The sequence below is a fragment of the Myodes glareolus genome, chromosome 21, assembly GCF_982192425.1.
Source record: "Myodes glareolus chromosome 21, mMyoGla1.1, whole genome shotgun sequence".
Classification (NCBI taxonomy): domain Eukaryota; kingdom Metazoa; phylum Chordata; class Mammalia; order Rodentia; family Cricetidae; genus Myodes; species Myodes glareolus.
In genome coordinates, this window is record NC_142046.1 from 32,181,760 (window position 1) to 32,198,215 (window position 16,456).

At 35.0% G+C, this 16,456-nt stretch overlaps 1 protein-coding gene across 19 annotated transcripts in view; it reads left to right on the forward strand.

Moving 5' to 3' along the window:
* The window catches only part of Mbd5 (methyl-CpG binding domain protein 5), a 348,936-nt gene that overhangs the window by 166,160 nt on the left and 166,320 nt on the right, over positions 1-16,456 (forward strand). The window lies entirely within an intron of this gene.

Sequence of the window (16,456 nt, forward strand, 5' to 3'; positions counted from 1 at the left end):
TTCTTTTACTGCTGCTGCTGCTGCTGCTACTGCTAATTGTTATAATGAATTATTGTTAATCATTATTTGGAGGAGGGACTTTCAGCAGTTAGCCAAGGATTCCTCTGTCTTGTCATAAGAAGAGTTAAAGTTTTTTCTTTCAGATTTCAACTTTTTCCATCCCATTTGACTCTACCAATTTCCTTCATTGTTTGTTTCTGATTTTACTCCCTTTCTAGGGCTACTCTGATATATTCGCCCATGCATCCGCCACCCCTTTCTCTGCTGTTTGGTGTTTTGTTTTTGTTTCCCACTATGAAATTGTTAAACTGCCTTTGCCATTGGTAGATGATCTTGAATCTTTCTTTCTTATTGTCTGTTTGACCTTTAGGTAGAGTATTTCGTTATGGCTCTTAGTGAGCTCTCAAGAGAGTAGAAGGGAGAATGAGTTCAATTTATCATTTTTAGAGTAGAAATCCATATTAAGAGTTTGGGCTGTTCTTATTGTTATTTTTTAATTTAGAATACATAGATACAATAAACACATTGATGTGTGGATTTCTTCTTTGGAGAATGATTCTATCTCTAGGGAATTTTATATTTTCTCTTTATCAGTAGTTGATATTTCCTAGTTTTTGACTCATAATAACTGGTTGACCCCTAATTCCTTTAAAATTTTTGTTATCAATGATGGTTTCTTTCTCTCTTACTTTATTTGATATGCTCTCTCTGTAAAGTCATGGCTGACCTGGAACTCACTAGGTAGACCAGGCCAGCCTTGAAATCATAGAGATCCATCTACTACTGCCTCCCAATTTCTAGCATTAAGCCATGTGCCACCACCATAAATGAGATTGTCTTTATAGTATAGGATAGAATCAACATTTCAGGACATTTAAAGAGAATTTTCTTCTCTGTTACAGAGTTGAATACATTTTTTTGTTATTTTACATTAGAATGTTTGATTAGTAAATGACTGTAAGTAAAATTACCTCTCCAGAACAATTATTTCCATCTTTTCATGTTTTCTTGAATTTTAAATGTCTTCTATTGATATTCCAGTGCTGTTGTTTGAAAGTTGATGAAATATATATCCTCATTATGTAGCTTCACTTTCTGATAAATCTAATTCGCTCAGCACATATAATACATTCTGCTTTCATTTCACAAGTGTATTATTAATGCTGCCATTTTTCTTTAGTGTTGAAATTGCCAAAGAAAAATTGTAAATATTTACCACATATAACGTGTTTGAAAGTGCATGTGCATTGGGATATGGCTAAATGAAGCTAACTAACTTATACAGTACCCCCACATACTTCTGTCCTCATAGCAATGTTCAAGTATCCCTTTCTCTTCCTATATTGTATTGCTGATACTCATTGAAGATACTTTTTTACATATTAAGTCATATTGTTAAAGAACTATAGTAAAGTTACAAGGGATGGAAGGTGCAGTTACAAGATTATACTGCTTTCATATCTTTAAAAGTAAATGTTTGCACCTCCCCATCCACCACAACTCTGCCACCTGAGGTAAGTTAGGGAGCTGCAGGACTCAGGAAAGTGGGCTCTGCACCTCTTCTGGTCAGCACAGTAGAGCTGACCCTGTTGGCAGAGGTCTGGGTAAGCCAGCCCTGATGTTGTGAGCATAGGAGAGTTGTCCCCATTACTCATCTGTCATGTGGTGGGATGGGAAGGGTAAAGATACCCCCCATCACCACTACCATCTGTGCCCAAGGCAGGTGGAAAAGCTGGCCCCTACACTTTGCCTGGGCAATACAGCAGAGCTGGCCCTGAAGGTGTTGGTGCTTAAGAACTGACCACCCTGAGGATCTGAATGCCAGAGAACTGTACTCATCACTCCAAGATAGCCAGGACAATGCTGGAGAGTTTACCTGGTGTTGAAGACAGGGAAGAGCTGGAGGACTGACCAACCCTTAAGCTACCCAAGCCCAGAACCAGGGTTATATGTGGGCCCACCCCAACCTCTGTTCCATCTGTGATCTGCTGGAGCAAGAGGGGCCGGTTTTGTCCTGTGGACTCAGGGCTGCAAGAACTCCACTACACGAGGCGGCAACAGAATGTTCAGGAAGAGTCCTAGTAAGGACTCGTCATTGATGGTGTAGCAGAGACCAGGGGCCTCAAACCAGACCAATGATTGTTTGAGATGAATGCCTTTATATAAAAATGTATAGATAAAGGGGTTTGTGTGAAAAAAAATGTAAATGTTTGAGAGACTGCTAAAATGGTTCAGCAATTAGAGCACATATTACCCTTGCAGAGGAAGGACCCAGGTTCAGTTTCCAGCACCCACATGGTGGCTCACAGCTATGTATAACTTTGGTTCTAGAGGATCCTATGCCTTCTTCTGACCTTTATAAACAACAGGCATTCACATGTGTTGTACATACATGCAAGCAGACAAACCATACACACATATAAAATGAAATAAATAAATCTAAAAAAAAATTTTAGTGAATAAGTCTAAGGTTCTTGCATGGAAATCGTTTTAATATTCTCAACATTTTGCTGTTATTATATAAATAATATAACCATAGCTTAATGATACATTTGAACCCTTAGGGTTCTGAAAGGGCTGTTTATTGAGCCGCTGTATACAAAACGTAGGCAAGACTATATAATTAAATAACATTAAAACAATGAGTTCATGAATCACAATAAACAACATTCTCTCAAGAGAAAGCTATATCTCTGAATTATTAAATTATAACTATATTTGAATTTTCACCTAATGATTATGAGGAAATAAACAGTTCCTCAGGATTCATTTTTATTTGTGCACATTGTGATAGAACAGAAAGTATATGGAAATTTTTACCTTTAAAAATTGAGCATATTCTGTAAATTCCTTGCGTCATGTGTTTGTATAAGAAGTCTGATATCAACTGCATTTTTGTAACTATTATACAGTGGTTTTTCTTATGAAACCCTGCAAGGTTTTGCTTTATACCTCTTCTTTCAAATCTTTTGATTTGTAATATATAATTTCTAATGTCTACCTGTATGTTTCTTTGTTGTGGGACAATGGTCTGTATTCTGTCAATTATATTTAAATAAATGCTGATTGGCCAGTAGACAGGCAGGAAGTATAGGTGGGACAACCAGTCAGGAAGCAGAGGCAGGTCAAGGAGAACAGGAGAATTCTGGGAAGAGGACACAGACCTGATCCAGCCACAGAAGAAGCAAGATGTGACTGCCGCACTGAATAAGGTACCAAGCCACATGGCTAGCATAGACAAGAATAATGGGCTAATAATAGAAGTTATAAGAGTTAATAAGAAGCCTGAGCTAATGGGTCAATCAGTTTATAACTAATGTAGACCTCTGTGTGATTTCGTTGGGACTTAACAACTGTAGAAATCTGGGAGGACAGAAACCTTGGACAAGAAACCTCCTCTCAACATTACCTTCTTACTACATTTGAGTAAGCACTTCTGTTCTGAAATTTACTTTTGCTTCCTTTCAGAAAAATTCCTGGGATTATTTCTTCAACTTTCTTCCATTATCTTTTTACCTTCTCAAGCTCTTATTTCCTGAACTTTCTGGATCTGTCTTCTCGTTTAGTCAAAATTCTCCATAGAAACAACACCAATGTGTTATTTAAAAAGGGAGTCTTAACGGAATTGCCCAAAGTGATTGTGGCAGACTGATGACAGAATTTCTTCACAGGCCTTTAAGTGAATGGGTGAAATGTAGAATAATGTGCCTCATTCAAGTCTACTAATTCAAATGTTAATCATATCTAATAAAAAAAATCAGCTTCACAGCAGGGTTTAACCAAAGAATTTAGATCAGTTGACATATGCAATTAATTTTTATAGATTGTAAGCAGCTTCTGCTTTTGCTTTTTATTACTTCATTCTTTCAGTTTGAAATTAATAGAATTTTTGAAACTTTCTGCATAAATTATCTATTTACTACTTAAAGCATTATTTACTACTGTAAACAAGTTAACAATAATTTTAATTAAAAACAGTATTCTGTATGTTTATATGTTCCTTATCTTCAGATTAGACATTTTCTTAAACATATGTATTAATATGTTTTTAATCTATATTTTGAAAAGGTAAAGGCAGTGAAAAGTTTTTAAGAATAGTATATTTAATATCACTTATTCCTCATCATAGGTTCAATAGTTAACATTTGCCATGTTTGATTAATTTCTTATATACGCATTACTAGCCATTATTTGGCTAAACTTCTTAGAGTAAATTTCAAAGATTGTTAACCTTTTTCCTAAACACTTTAACATGTATCTCCTAAGAATATTGTATTAGTTTGCTTTTGCTGCTGTGATTTAAAAAAAAAGAAAGGAAAGAGTTTATTTTATCTATGTTTACTAGTCACAATCAATCATTGAGAGACATCGACACAGGAAACTAAGTGGGATCAGAAGCAGGATTCATGGCTTGCCCATGTGAACTCAGGTTCAGCTATCTTACTTAGGCAATGCAGACCCACCTTCTCAGGAGTGGCACTGCCAACAGTGGGCCAGGCCCTTGTCTACCAATTAGCAATCAAGAAAATTCTCCACAGATATGTCCATAAACCAGTCTAATAGAGCAATTCTTCCACTGAGAGCCCCTCTTTCCAGGTGCATCAAGTTGACAACCAAGCTAACCAGAAATATTCTTTATTACTAGCACATATGAGAAAATGAAGATTGATAAAATACTGTTACATGTTATATGTACCATAAAGTTTTAATAATTGTTTGAATAACTTATTTTTATAACATTTTTTTCTCTTCCTCAAAGAATTATACATATTCTTTAGTTATCATTCAGGACTTTTGTATCTGGCTTTCTTTCTTTTTGGCATATATAAACAGAGACTGCATGTTAGTTTTTCAGCTACAAAACCCAAATAAACACATAGAAATTCTTTTAATTACAACACAATTCAGACAATAGCTTATGTGTATTCCTAGCTAGCTCTTACATCTTAAATTAACCCATTTCTATTAATCTGTATATCGTCACAAGGCTGTAAGTTATTGGATAAGGTTCTGGTGTCCTTCCTCTTAGGCAGCTACATGGCATCTCCCTGAATCCACCTACTCTCTCTGTTCAGTTGTCCCACTTGGCTTTACTCTGTTACGACAAAAGCCACTGCCTGAAACAACTTTATTCATTAACCAATACAAGCAACACATAGAAGGACATCCCATATCATCTCCCGTTTTCTGTCTAATTAAAAAGGAAGATTTTTAGTTTAACATAGTTAAATTACATAAAACAAAACAGGTATGAAGCAAGAGTTACAGTTAAAATATTTCTTTGTGAGTCTGAAATTTCATATCTAATTTGTATTTTATCATAACTAATGAAAACTATTATCTGTCTTCAAATCCATTAAAGACCCCAGAAGGATATAGTATTACCTAAGTAAACAGGAAGTGTATTGTAAATGATTTCCAAAACTCTAGAATTGACAAAGACGTCTTGCTGCCTGGACAATCACCCAAAGATCTTTTGTAACTTTGTGATATCAGCCTATACGCTCATGGTATTTGGCAGACTTTTCCATGAAGAAGGAACTTTGAAAGTCTCTTTCGCCAGTAATGGCCATTTGTCAGTCACTTTCTTCTCCTGCAAAATGTCTGACAGTTTCTTCTGTGAAGCAGGAACTCTGAAGGACAATCCTATCTTTTGGAAAGTTCAACAGTCACTTTTCTGTGGGTCCTGCATGTCAGGTTGATAAAGCATACTGTCAAGTAGTCCAGGCAAGAGCATATTCTTGCCCAAATGGCTAGCCTTGTCACATTAAAGACAAATTCTTTGACGAGTTTCTTCAATGCCCTTAACTTCTCAGAACTGGTGTTACCAGAAGCAGACATGTCTCACTGTCAAGAAGAGTCTAAATTTTGTGGGTTTTTTTGGCATGCTTAGAATTTATATAAATGCTTCCAAAGATTCTACAATTTTTTGGATGGCGTAACTACATTTATACACATTTATAAATATGCATAATATTGCAGTTCTTTTTTAATTGTTTTTATTAAGCTATTTTGTATGCCCTCCCTTTCTACCCTCTCCCATAATCCCCATGCTCCCAATTTACTCAGGAGATTTTTTTTCTACTTCCCATGTAGATTAGATCCATGTATGTATCTCTTAGAGTCCTCTTTGTTGTCTAGGTTCTGCATTATTTGTCATAGCCAGAACCTGGAAACAACATTAATGCCTCTTGACTGAAGAATGGATGAGGAAAATATGGTACATTTACGTAATAGAGTATTACAGAGTGTAAAAAGATAGTGACATTTTGAAATTTGCAGACAAATGAATAGAGTTAGAAAACATCATACTGAGTGGAGTTACCCGGACCAAGAAAAACAAATATATGTACTAACTTATAAGTCGCTTTTAGACAAAACAAAGAAAAAACAGCCTATAATTCACATTCAGAAAAAAGTCTAAGTTTTTAAAACATTTTAAATGTCACATTCTATAGGTCATTGAAAGATTTGAAGAATACTTATCCATCTGAAATATATCTCTGTATATCTAGAAACCCTAACTAACATGATTAGAGTTTAACTATTATAGATGACTATCTATTAATCTGTATTTCTTAATTATATATGACGTTTTAAAATAAGTTACACAAACACAATACCTTAAACAAGAGCAGAAATAAATGTACACAGCATAACTAATCGATCTTAAGCTTCTATCAGTAAACCAAGATCCATAACACATTTCCCCTCCTTTTTTAAAAAAAGAGATTGACTATCACCATTTAATTATTTATAATTAACCCCCTTTAAATGAAAACAAACATTTATAACCAATCATTTTGTTAATTTGGGGGTAGTTTTCTCCAAACTGCTTCCTGCTGTTTGTTGGACAAAGTATTTTTAAGCTTCACAGAGGCATTTCAGTGGTTGGGGGTGGGGTGTGTTGTTCTATCAAACTACATTAGCCAGGAGGGAATCCACAGGTTTTCATCTTCTGGGGAAACAAAAGCAGAACCTCTTTTCCAAAGTAACATATCCTTAGACTCAAATTTTCAAGTTAAGATACCTTTATGTTGGTTGAGCTAACAGCCCATACAATGAAGTGTCTCTTTGTACATAGCTCCTTCACAGTCAAAAATTTCAAAGGAAATACGGTAATATACATAATGCAGACACTTTGTGTATTTTCTATCTTTACATGGATTTGTTTATTCCATTACTTTTTAATATTTATTTTATTATCTTTGCTCCTTTAATCTATGACTGTCTGGAATCTTTGTTCTCTCCTAAGCCCATGTACATTAATCCAACACTGTGCCCCATTTAGAGTTCTTTTTCACCTGAATCTATCTTATTGTGTATCTATAATCATTTTCTGACAAGTAGAGTTTTTCTTTTTCATTTTTTTTTAATGCTAAGCATCCATGACTGGGACTAATGCACTGGAGCTTTGTCTGTTGGCTCTACCCCATCTAACAAGTCAGAAGTATGTTCACTGCCTCTGCTGTCTCACAGCCCCAGCTTCAGGGACATAGCAGGTCTGTCACCATTAAGCAACTTGTAGCACTCTGCTCACAAACTTTAAGTGTTCTTTAGAAGGACCTCCTGAGAGAACCAGAGCTGTTCATGCTACCAGTGTGAACAAAGAAGCTCTTTCTTAAAGGAACCAAGTCTGCTTGCATCCTGCAAACAGAGCCTATCTAAAAATAAAGAAAAAATGCGTCTACAAAAAAGCTGCACTTGGCTCCCATTTTTGTGGGTCTAGAAGCCCTCTTTTTTTGCTTAACCTTTTTAGGTCTTATGTGAATCCATATCCCAGACAGTGGGGTGACATTTTGTAAATTGAGATTTTGTGTTGGCTTCTTGGCTGCTCAGACCCAAATAATCACACAGAAACTATATTAATTACAACGCTGTTTGGTCAATGGCTCAAGTGTATTCCTATCTAGCTCTGATATCTTAAATTAGCCCATTTTTCTTCATCTGTGTATTGCCACAAGGCTGTGGTATCTTTCTGGCATCTTTTCTGCGTCTTTTCCTCTAGGCAGCTGCATGGCGTCTTCCTGACTCTGACTACTCTTTCTCTCTCTATTTCTGTTCAGATTTCCCACCTGGCTTTAGTCTGCTAAGCCATTGTCCAGAACAGTTTTATTCATTAACCAATTATAGCAACACATATACAAAAGGACATCCTGCATCAGTAATAAATATTTTTCACAAGGAATTTTTGGCACAAATCTTAAGAATAATCTTTACTTTAGATATTTGATGGCCTTTTCTTACTCGTCCTTAAAGAACGTGTTTCTGTGTACCTGTACCAGGATTTCAGAGCTGTTGGTAGTGTATTATTGAAATTTTAAATCCAGACTGAAGAACAAATTGTTTTTCTATGATTTCAATCTACCCAATTATGGCACTTTTGAATCTCTAACTTCAGAAAACAATCATTTGTTGCTTTAATTTTAAACTTTTAAAAAGTGATTATCACCTACTGTATTACAGAGAATACAATGAATATGCTCTGGTTCAGTGAACAATAATCATATTGGTAAAACAACTGGAAAGCAATTAAACATCATAAGAGCTATCAGTGTTCGAAGATTTGGAGAATCATATGACTATTTCTGGTGAGAGTTCAGGGCAAATACAGATCATTAAAGTCTGTCTTTACTATGTGATGCTATGTATAACGCTGGACATGGTGGAACATGTTAGTTCTAGCACTTGACAGAAAGAGGCATGTAAATCTGAATTCTAGGCCATCCTAGTCTACATAGAGAATAGCAGACCGGAACATAATATAAATGAAACCCTTTTCTAAAAATGAAAAACATAAATATACATACACACACATGAATATATGTATAATTATGTATATTTGTACATATATGTGTATATAGAAATATATTCATGTGTGTGTACATGCAGATATTTTTGGTGCAAATCAGCATGTACTTGTTAGAAAAGCTTATCAATTTTCTTGTTGAAGTCTGTTTTCTTAAGAATTTCAACTCTAGAGTTTTTATTTTTTGATGGGGACACACATACATATGCATGCTTCTCTGTGTGTGTGTGTATAAATGCAAATATCGTGTTAGTTATATATTCATGTTAATATTAATGGAAATAAATGAATTTTTTACTTTCTTTAGAAAACTATCTCTTAACATGTTTGATGTTGTCTTTTTATATTTCCTTTTAGTAATTATGTCCCCTTTTCATTCATAATGTTATTTATGCCTACTCTTTCCTCATCAATCTTGAAGAATGGTCCTTGCTCTTACATTCATCATTCTCTTTTTTGTTGCATTTTTCTGTTCCCCCACACTGATTGGAACCTTTGGTTTGTTGGTTATATATTGGGGGATTTGTCTTTCTAATTTGATAAATGCACCTAAGGTAGTTCACTGAAGTTTTTATTAAAGTGAGAGTTTTTAAATTAGTTAGTTAAGGCTTAGTTGGTAAAAAGTAAAAAACTTTTGACCTTATTCATGTATACTTCTAAGTCTTGACACGTGTACACACTCATTTACTTGCTATCATACTCATGAAACGAAACTTTTCACAACCATAAAAACCCTGTCATGTTCATTTGTAGTCATTCTGTCTTCCCAGTCGTGCCTATCCCAGACAACCTGTCACTCACTTTCTTTCCCTGCAGTATTGCCTTCTCCAGAGTGTCATATATATACATATATATAAAACCATGCTTGTGGGCCTCTCCTGTCATTTAACATTTGAAATCTATTCATAATATTGTGTAAATCTTTAGGTCATTGTAATCAGAATCTGACATTTATGAGGATGTGATCCATTTTCATGAATGGTCCATGTATTTGTGTTTGAAAAGAGTTCCCTGTATTTTGGGAACATAAATCTACATGTACCTAATAGATAGGCTATTTCCTTGTTGAAATCTATTTCCTTAGGAATTTGAACTATGTAATTTCTATTTTTGGTAGATGCATGTGTGTTTGTCTGTGTATGTGTCTGTGTATGTGAATGCAAATATTCTGAGTTAGTGAATTTTTTCAGGGTTGTCCATATGCTTTTCAATAATTAAAGCTGTGTTTTAAAATATTGACATACTTTATAAATGCCACTTTTTCCCAACTTAACACTTCCTATGAATTCAGATTTAATTTCTTATATTTATTTTTATCTGAGTTTTCTAGATATAGAACCAATTACATACAGAAAGAGACTTATTTTGGAAATTGCATCAATTAAGGTGGCTTGGGGTGTAAATTGCATTTTTTTTTTACCTTTTTCTGACTTCGCTTATATAGCTCTCAGTCTGAAGTATGTTACTGATTTTTAATTCAGGAAGTACCTTGGCTCTAATCTGTGCGAACATTGCCAAGATAGCACAACTTCTTTATTATTTTTAAAATTTGATGCAACATATTAAGCCCTCCAGCCATTGTGACTTCAGTGACCATTTCAGTCTTCTCTCAGTGAACTCCTCAGTTCTGGTTTTCATTTCCTAATGGTGTTTTCTATCCAGTATACAATTTATATTGTCTTCTACGGTTTTCTTTTTCAACTGGTGGATGTTTATTTGTAACAATTTTTGTTGTGCTTTTCTATATGACTATTCTTGTCATTTTGTTGGTTTATTACATAATTTCTTATTATTTTACATTGGTGATATTTTTTCCTTTTTATGAATCTAATCTCTTATTTTCAGATGCTTTCTGTTTTGCTACATATGTATTTCTACTTTATTTTTCTGTTCCCTTTTTCTAAATCCTCAGGTTCTTCTCTTTCTTGTGTCTATTTTTTTTCTTAGCTGTAACTTTCCTGAAATGCTTTAGAATTTGTGGGGTTTTTTAATTTCTTATGTTTATTTTTCCTCACCTTGTCACTGAGTCAGTGGATTGATTGGCCTTGATTTTAGGACCTAGGCATTTTATATAAGGGTTAATTAACTCCGAAAGATTCTTTATCAGGCTATTTCACAGTTTAGGAACTCACATCTCAGTGTAATTTCATGCTCTATAAGACTTGCCAAGTCTAACTATTTATGATCTGTGTTGTGGCAGTTTCTATTTTTAGTGCAGCTTTGTTTTTAAACAGTCGTGCTAGGTGTAGGCTAGCCTTAGAACTTACCAAACTCACAGTCATCCTACGTGAGGCTCCCAAATACTAAGATTGCAGTTATAGCGCCCGTGCCCAACCAGCTGTGTCATTTGGCTTTTGGAAATCTCTTGTACTTTGACTCTAATTTGTTCTTTGCCCATGACTGCTGAGTGTCTGTATCAGAGAAGTATCTTAGATGTGTAATTCTAGTAGCCTTGTGACCAAAACTCCTATCTCTATAGTTTCTACATAAGGTTTTGGAAATTGGGGTCTCAATCTTTGTAAAAACTGTCATATATGGCACATGTACGATTTAGTGCACTACCTCGTGTAATGCCCAGATGTGGTAGATTCACAATGAAATTATGCATACCAATTCATATTCTGGGAACTGACTTGTAAACTCAAATTGAATATATTTAAAATCTGATGACATTTAAGATGCAATTTTCAAAGTCTTTGTTACTTCATCTCTTTTTTTTAAAAGTATGTCTACCTCATGGAAATTTTTAAATGATTACTATAACATAAAGCATTAGCATATATTGTAAGTCATAATGAACTTTTTAGATTTATTATTCAAACAGTGGGGTGATAAGATATATGTATATATATATATACTTTAATCTGTAGTCACTCATGAAATAAATGAAACATATAATTACATTTAAGATATATTCCCTAGTGTATGTGGGCTATTAATTTGTGCTTTGAAGTGAAATATTATTGGGATAGTTAATCGTGTATACACATAGTATGTTCCAATTTTATTTGTTATGTAAACTATCTTCATAGGCAATTTTGACTACTGAATGTTCTTTACATTATAACCTGACTTTTAATACTTATCCCTTGCTCTCGACTAGCTCCTCACCTACTCCTGGTGTGGAGCTGTTGGATGCCAAGGGGAGAAAAATCAATTTTCTTTGGGTGTGTAGCCAATGGTAGGGGCCCATTCTCCCATAGATGGACCCACTAGCTGTGAGTATATGGATAACACTAAATGAACTGAGTGGATTTTGATGTTTTGTTGTTGTTGTTGTTTAAGATAGAACATAAAGTTGTAAGGGAGACACATTGGGAACTTGAAGGAGAGGAGCTGGAAAAAGTAATGAGTAGATATGATTTTATGTACACTCCTGTACACATATGTGAAATTTTCAAAGAATACTTGGTAAGGTGCCTGCCACACCAGTGTGAGAGAATCTGACATTGAATGATGTCCAGCATGCACATATGTTTGTCAGGCCAGGCTTATATTCTCAGTTCTGAGAAGACAGAGTTCAATCCCTGGAGCTCTCTAGCCCTTCAGACTAGTCTAATCACCAAATCCCTGGTCCCAATTACACCCTCTCTCCAAAATCACAAAATATGGCTTTCAGAAATGACACTCGTGGTTGACTGTGGGCTTCACAGATACATACAAATATACATGCAAAGAACTGCCATATATATGTGTGTGTGTGTGTGTGTGTGTGTGTGTGTATTTGCATGCAAATATACACACATAAGAACTGCCAGCCTTATCAGAAACAGTACTCTTTCATTTTCTCTGTCTTAGCCAGATGTAAACTGTGCCATATATATCATGGCATGTGCCATGTATATCAGGTAAACTGTTCCATAGTAGAGAATCATTTGAAGCATTAGGACATCTGGGTTCCAGCTTGGCTTCTCTCATGATGGGCTATAGGATCCTATCTACTTAACACTCTCGAAATTTTGGGGTTTTGTTATTGTTGCTTAGCAAATGATGGTGATACCCATGTAACTGGAGTATTTCTAAACAGTAAGTGACGTGAGGTGTGAGGATAGATCAGCCGTGACTCGATACACATGTAAACCATGACTGCTTGTCTTTATTACATCAGTTAGCTTCATGGCGCTGATAAGAAAAGTAGATAAGCCAGAGTCTGGAAAATGTGTTGGCTCCCCATTTGATCCTGCACTTTTAGAAGTAAGGAGCAGCCCTCAGTGAGATTATCATAAAGGGTGGTCTTAGGAGCTGTCATTGCAGAGAAAGTACATTATCTGCCTCTTCCACTTGGCAGTTCAGCTTTTGAGACCAAAGTATTAGAATCCTCCGTTCTTTCCACCACATCATCTAGTATTTACTTTTTAGCAATTTGAAGCAAACATGAAAGAAGCCTAGTTTCAGTTTAGAAGTAAGTTTCACAAGCATTTCCTTCTTATTCATATAAAATTATCACATACTTTTAGTAGAATAAACTGAATACATCTCAGAACTAAACTATCCTTAACTGCTGTTTTGATTTTAAGTCACAAACACAGTAATAAATATTATCCACCCAAATCACCAGTGCAGCATTGCTGTTTCTTCATACTCATGTAGAAAAAACTTATCTAAGATTAATATGGCTTTGCTTATGCGAGATCAGTGCAAAGTGTAAAATTGCTGCTACCAGGGACCAAATTAGAGAATGATATGTAAATGTGGAACCCTTTTCTGCCACGTGATAGTCCTGTCCTTAACTATCTTCTTACCTTTTCCCTGTGAGGTTCAGAAATCTAAACAACGTGGAATGCTGTGTATGGAATAAATAACCCTGACCCCATCAACCCCAGCTTCCCTGTTTCTGGTTTCTTTATGTCTATCCGGTGTTTATTTATTTAAACAAATATAACTGTGTGCAGTCAGATATATACTCCTTTCTTCTTACATATGTAATAACATACTAAATTGGTATTAATTTGCCCTTTGCTTTTTTTTACCAAATTATTTGTTTATTTTTGGGGTGTTTTATTTATTATTGTTGCTTTAATATCAGCAAACAGACAGCTTCTTATTCCTACATTATATTCCATTAGAAACATATGCTAAAATTGATGTCCCTAGCCCCTCACAGGTGGACCTCTGAGATGTTTATATCCTTTGGCTGATAGACACACTAATACACTGATTAACCTGTGTGTTGTCATTTTTTCAATTATCAAAGGTACATTACGAGTCAAGAAATAAAGACATTTAAGCAAAATGTTAATTTCTTGAAACACCTCAGAATGACAGTGGGAACATCTAAAGAGCTAGAGTTGCACATTCAGACCTGGATTTGACCTTAATTCTTGGTACCTGGCTTTGGGCATGTCACCTCCACTCTCAGGGAACCTTGGTGCCTTCTCTGTAAAAAGAAAAACTAGTCATACCAAATGAGTGCTTATGACGGTATGTGACATGGTAGATGTAAATTGTCCCCACTGCTTTCTTTAATGTATGGGTATGAGTAAACATACCATGACCACACACTCTTGAGGTTCATTACTTTCTCTTTATTTTTTCTTTATTTAATATTGATTACTTTTAAGATAATATCTCATTATATAAGTAATACTAGACTCAAATTCAAAATCCTCCTGCCACCTTCTGCAAAGTACTAGAATTAAAAGTGTGTGCTCTTGAATTGGAGCTTTTCCTTTTTTAATTATTTGATAGGACTTTTCTTCATTTTATTGAATAATTCTGTAAATTTTAGTACTTTCATAGCCTTGTGTAATTGTCACCATAATCAAGATCTAAAATATTAAATGCATTTTCGACTTTTACAGATAGTGACTAGTTGTTTTCATTAAAATTGTGTATTCACAGTCACAGAATAAAATGAGTAACTGCTTCTTTATAGCCTTGGCAGCAGATAAAGTTCATTATGTTTCTCTGTATGTTGTTGTTAACATTCCCCCTACAGGAAACCATGAGCAGTGAGCTAGGTCTACAGCAGCTGTGTGGTCCTTCCTCCCTTGATTAAAGTTACTTTAGGCTAAAGTCTGAGACTTAAAAGAAAACACTAAAAGAGCGTTCATACTTGATCACATTTTAAGGCAGCTACTTTTGCCATCTGCTTCTGTGGCAAATGGACATATTAGTTCCCAGCACTGTGTCATTCTGGGTAGCTAAGAGGTAACTGTAGCAACAGTGCAGGCTCTTACACTGTTGAACAGTAAGGGGAGCGACTGTTCTTCATTAAGTGTTTATGAATTCTGGTACACATATAGCTTCTTTCTGTCCTGATTGGCTTGCCATGTCAAACCACTGGAAATCAAAGCTGGTGAAAATGATTTACACTTCTCAATTGTCATTTGTAAAGTTACTGCAGAAAGAGTGGTAGAGAGGACTGACACAATGTTGCATAGCAGTATTCCTGGGAAATATGAACAAACATCTACTCATCAAACACAGTGACAGGTCAGAGGATACCACCAAAGGCCAACTAGTGAACCAATGAGCTTTACTGGTGTTACTTACAGAGGTGAGTGGCTACTTGCAGAAATGTGGATGACTCAGAGACAGCTGTCTGGGCAGAAGCCTATCTCAGCCTGGGTAAGAGCTCACAATAGCTGGAAACTTGAAGTGTACTGCATAACATAGGCAGCTCAATAGGTTGGGGAGTGTATTTCTTTTTCTGGGCAGCTCGGTTGGTCTGAGCCTCTTTCAAGACAGCTGTCTAACCATGTCTCTCAGCAGTTTTGCTGCCGGTTTGGAGAAAGTGTGTTTAGTGTACATTGTCAATTTCTGAGGAATGTATTTTCTGAACCTTTTGAGTTGTTTATTTCCTGGGTCTTAATGAGTCTCCTTTTAAACATTCTGAGTCATAAGGGGTTTCTTTCTAAGATAACTGCTGTACAACACATTAAAAAATGTATTGAAATGTTTCAAAGATTATAAATATAATTCTTAAATAACCATAACACTATATTTGCAAACCATTCTCCTCCTATAATTTTCTAAACTTAGAAAATGTTATATTAAGGTCTAAATTCCTGACTTCCCTTGCATAATGATAATACCTAACCACAACTGCCCATGACATCATATTTCAGCTGTCAAGAGTGGGGGTTACACCCCATTCACTACATGTTTATACCTAGCCACTTCATTCATTTTTCTTATTAATTCTTCAGAATGCAATAGACTTTAATTAAACTTTTAATCAATTTTAAAATTAGGAATCAGTTGTCTTATTATATTTTTCACGGTAAACAAATTAAATAGTAATGCTTCATTTATAATATATAGCTGTGATTGTTATAGGAAATCTCTTATTTAGTTTGGTAATTGAAGTACTTAACATAAACTTACTTCACTTCTTATAATGAACATTATCTTACTATATTGCCATGCTAGTATTGATTATTTAATCACTATTTAAATGCTTTGGGGGGTTTTCTACAGGATATATTGATTATTCTATATATGTCTTATTTGACTTTTAATATATAGATCTACAAAATTTCATCACTGAAAAAATGGCATAGCACAGTTAATGACTGTTATGGTCAAATATCTTCTATGTTTCCGTCTCTAAACTGAGATGAAGAATTACCATTCATTTTCTCATTGATTTTAATGTTCCACATTTTTTAGGTCCAGGTTTTTTAAAATCTGTTTTTTCAAATA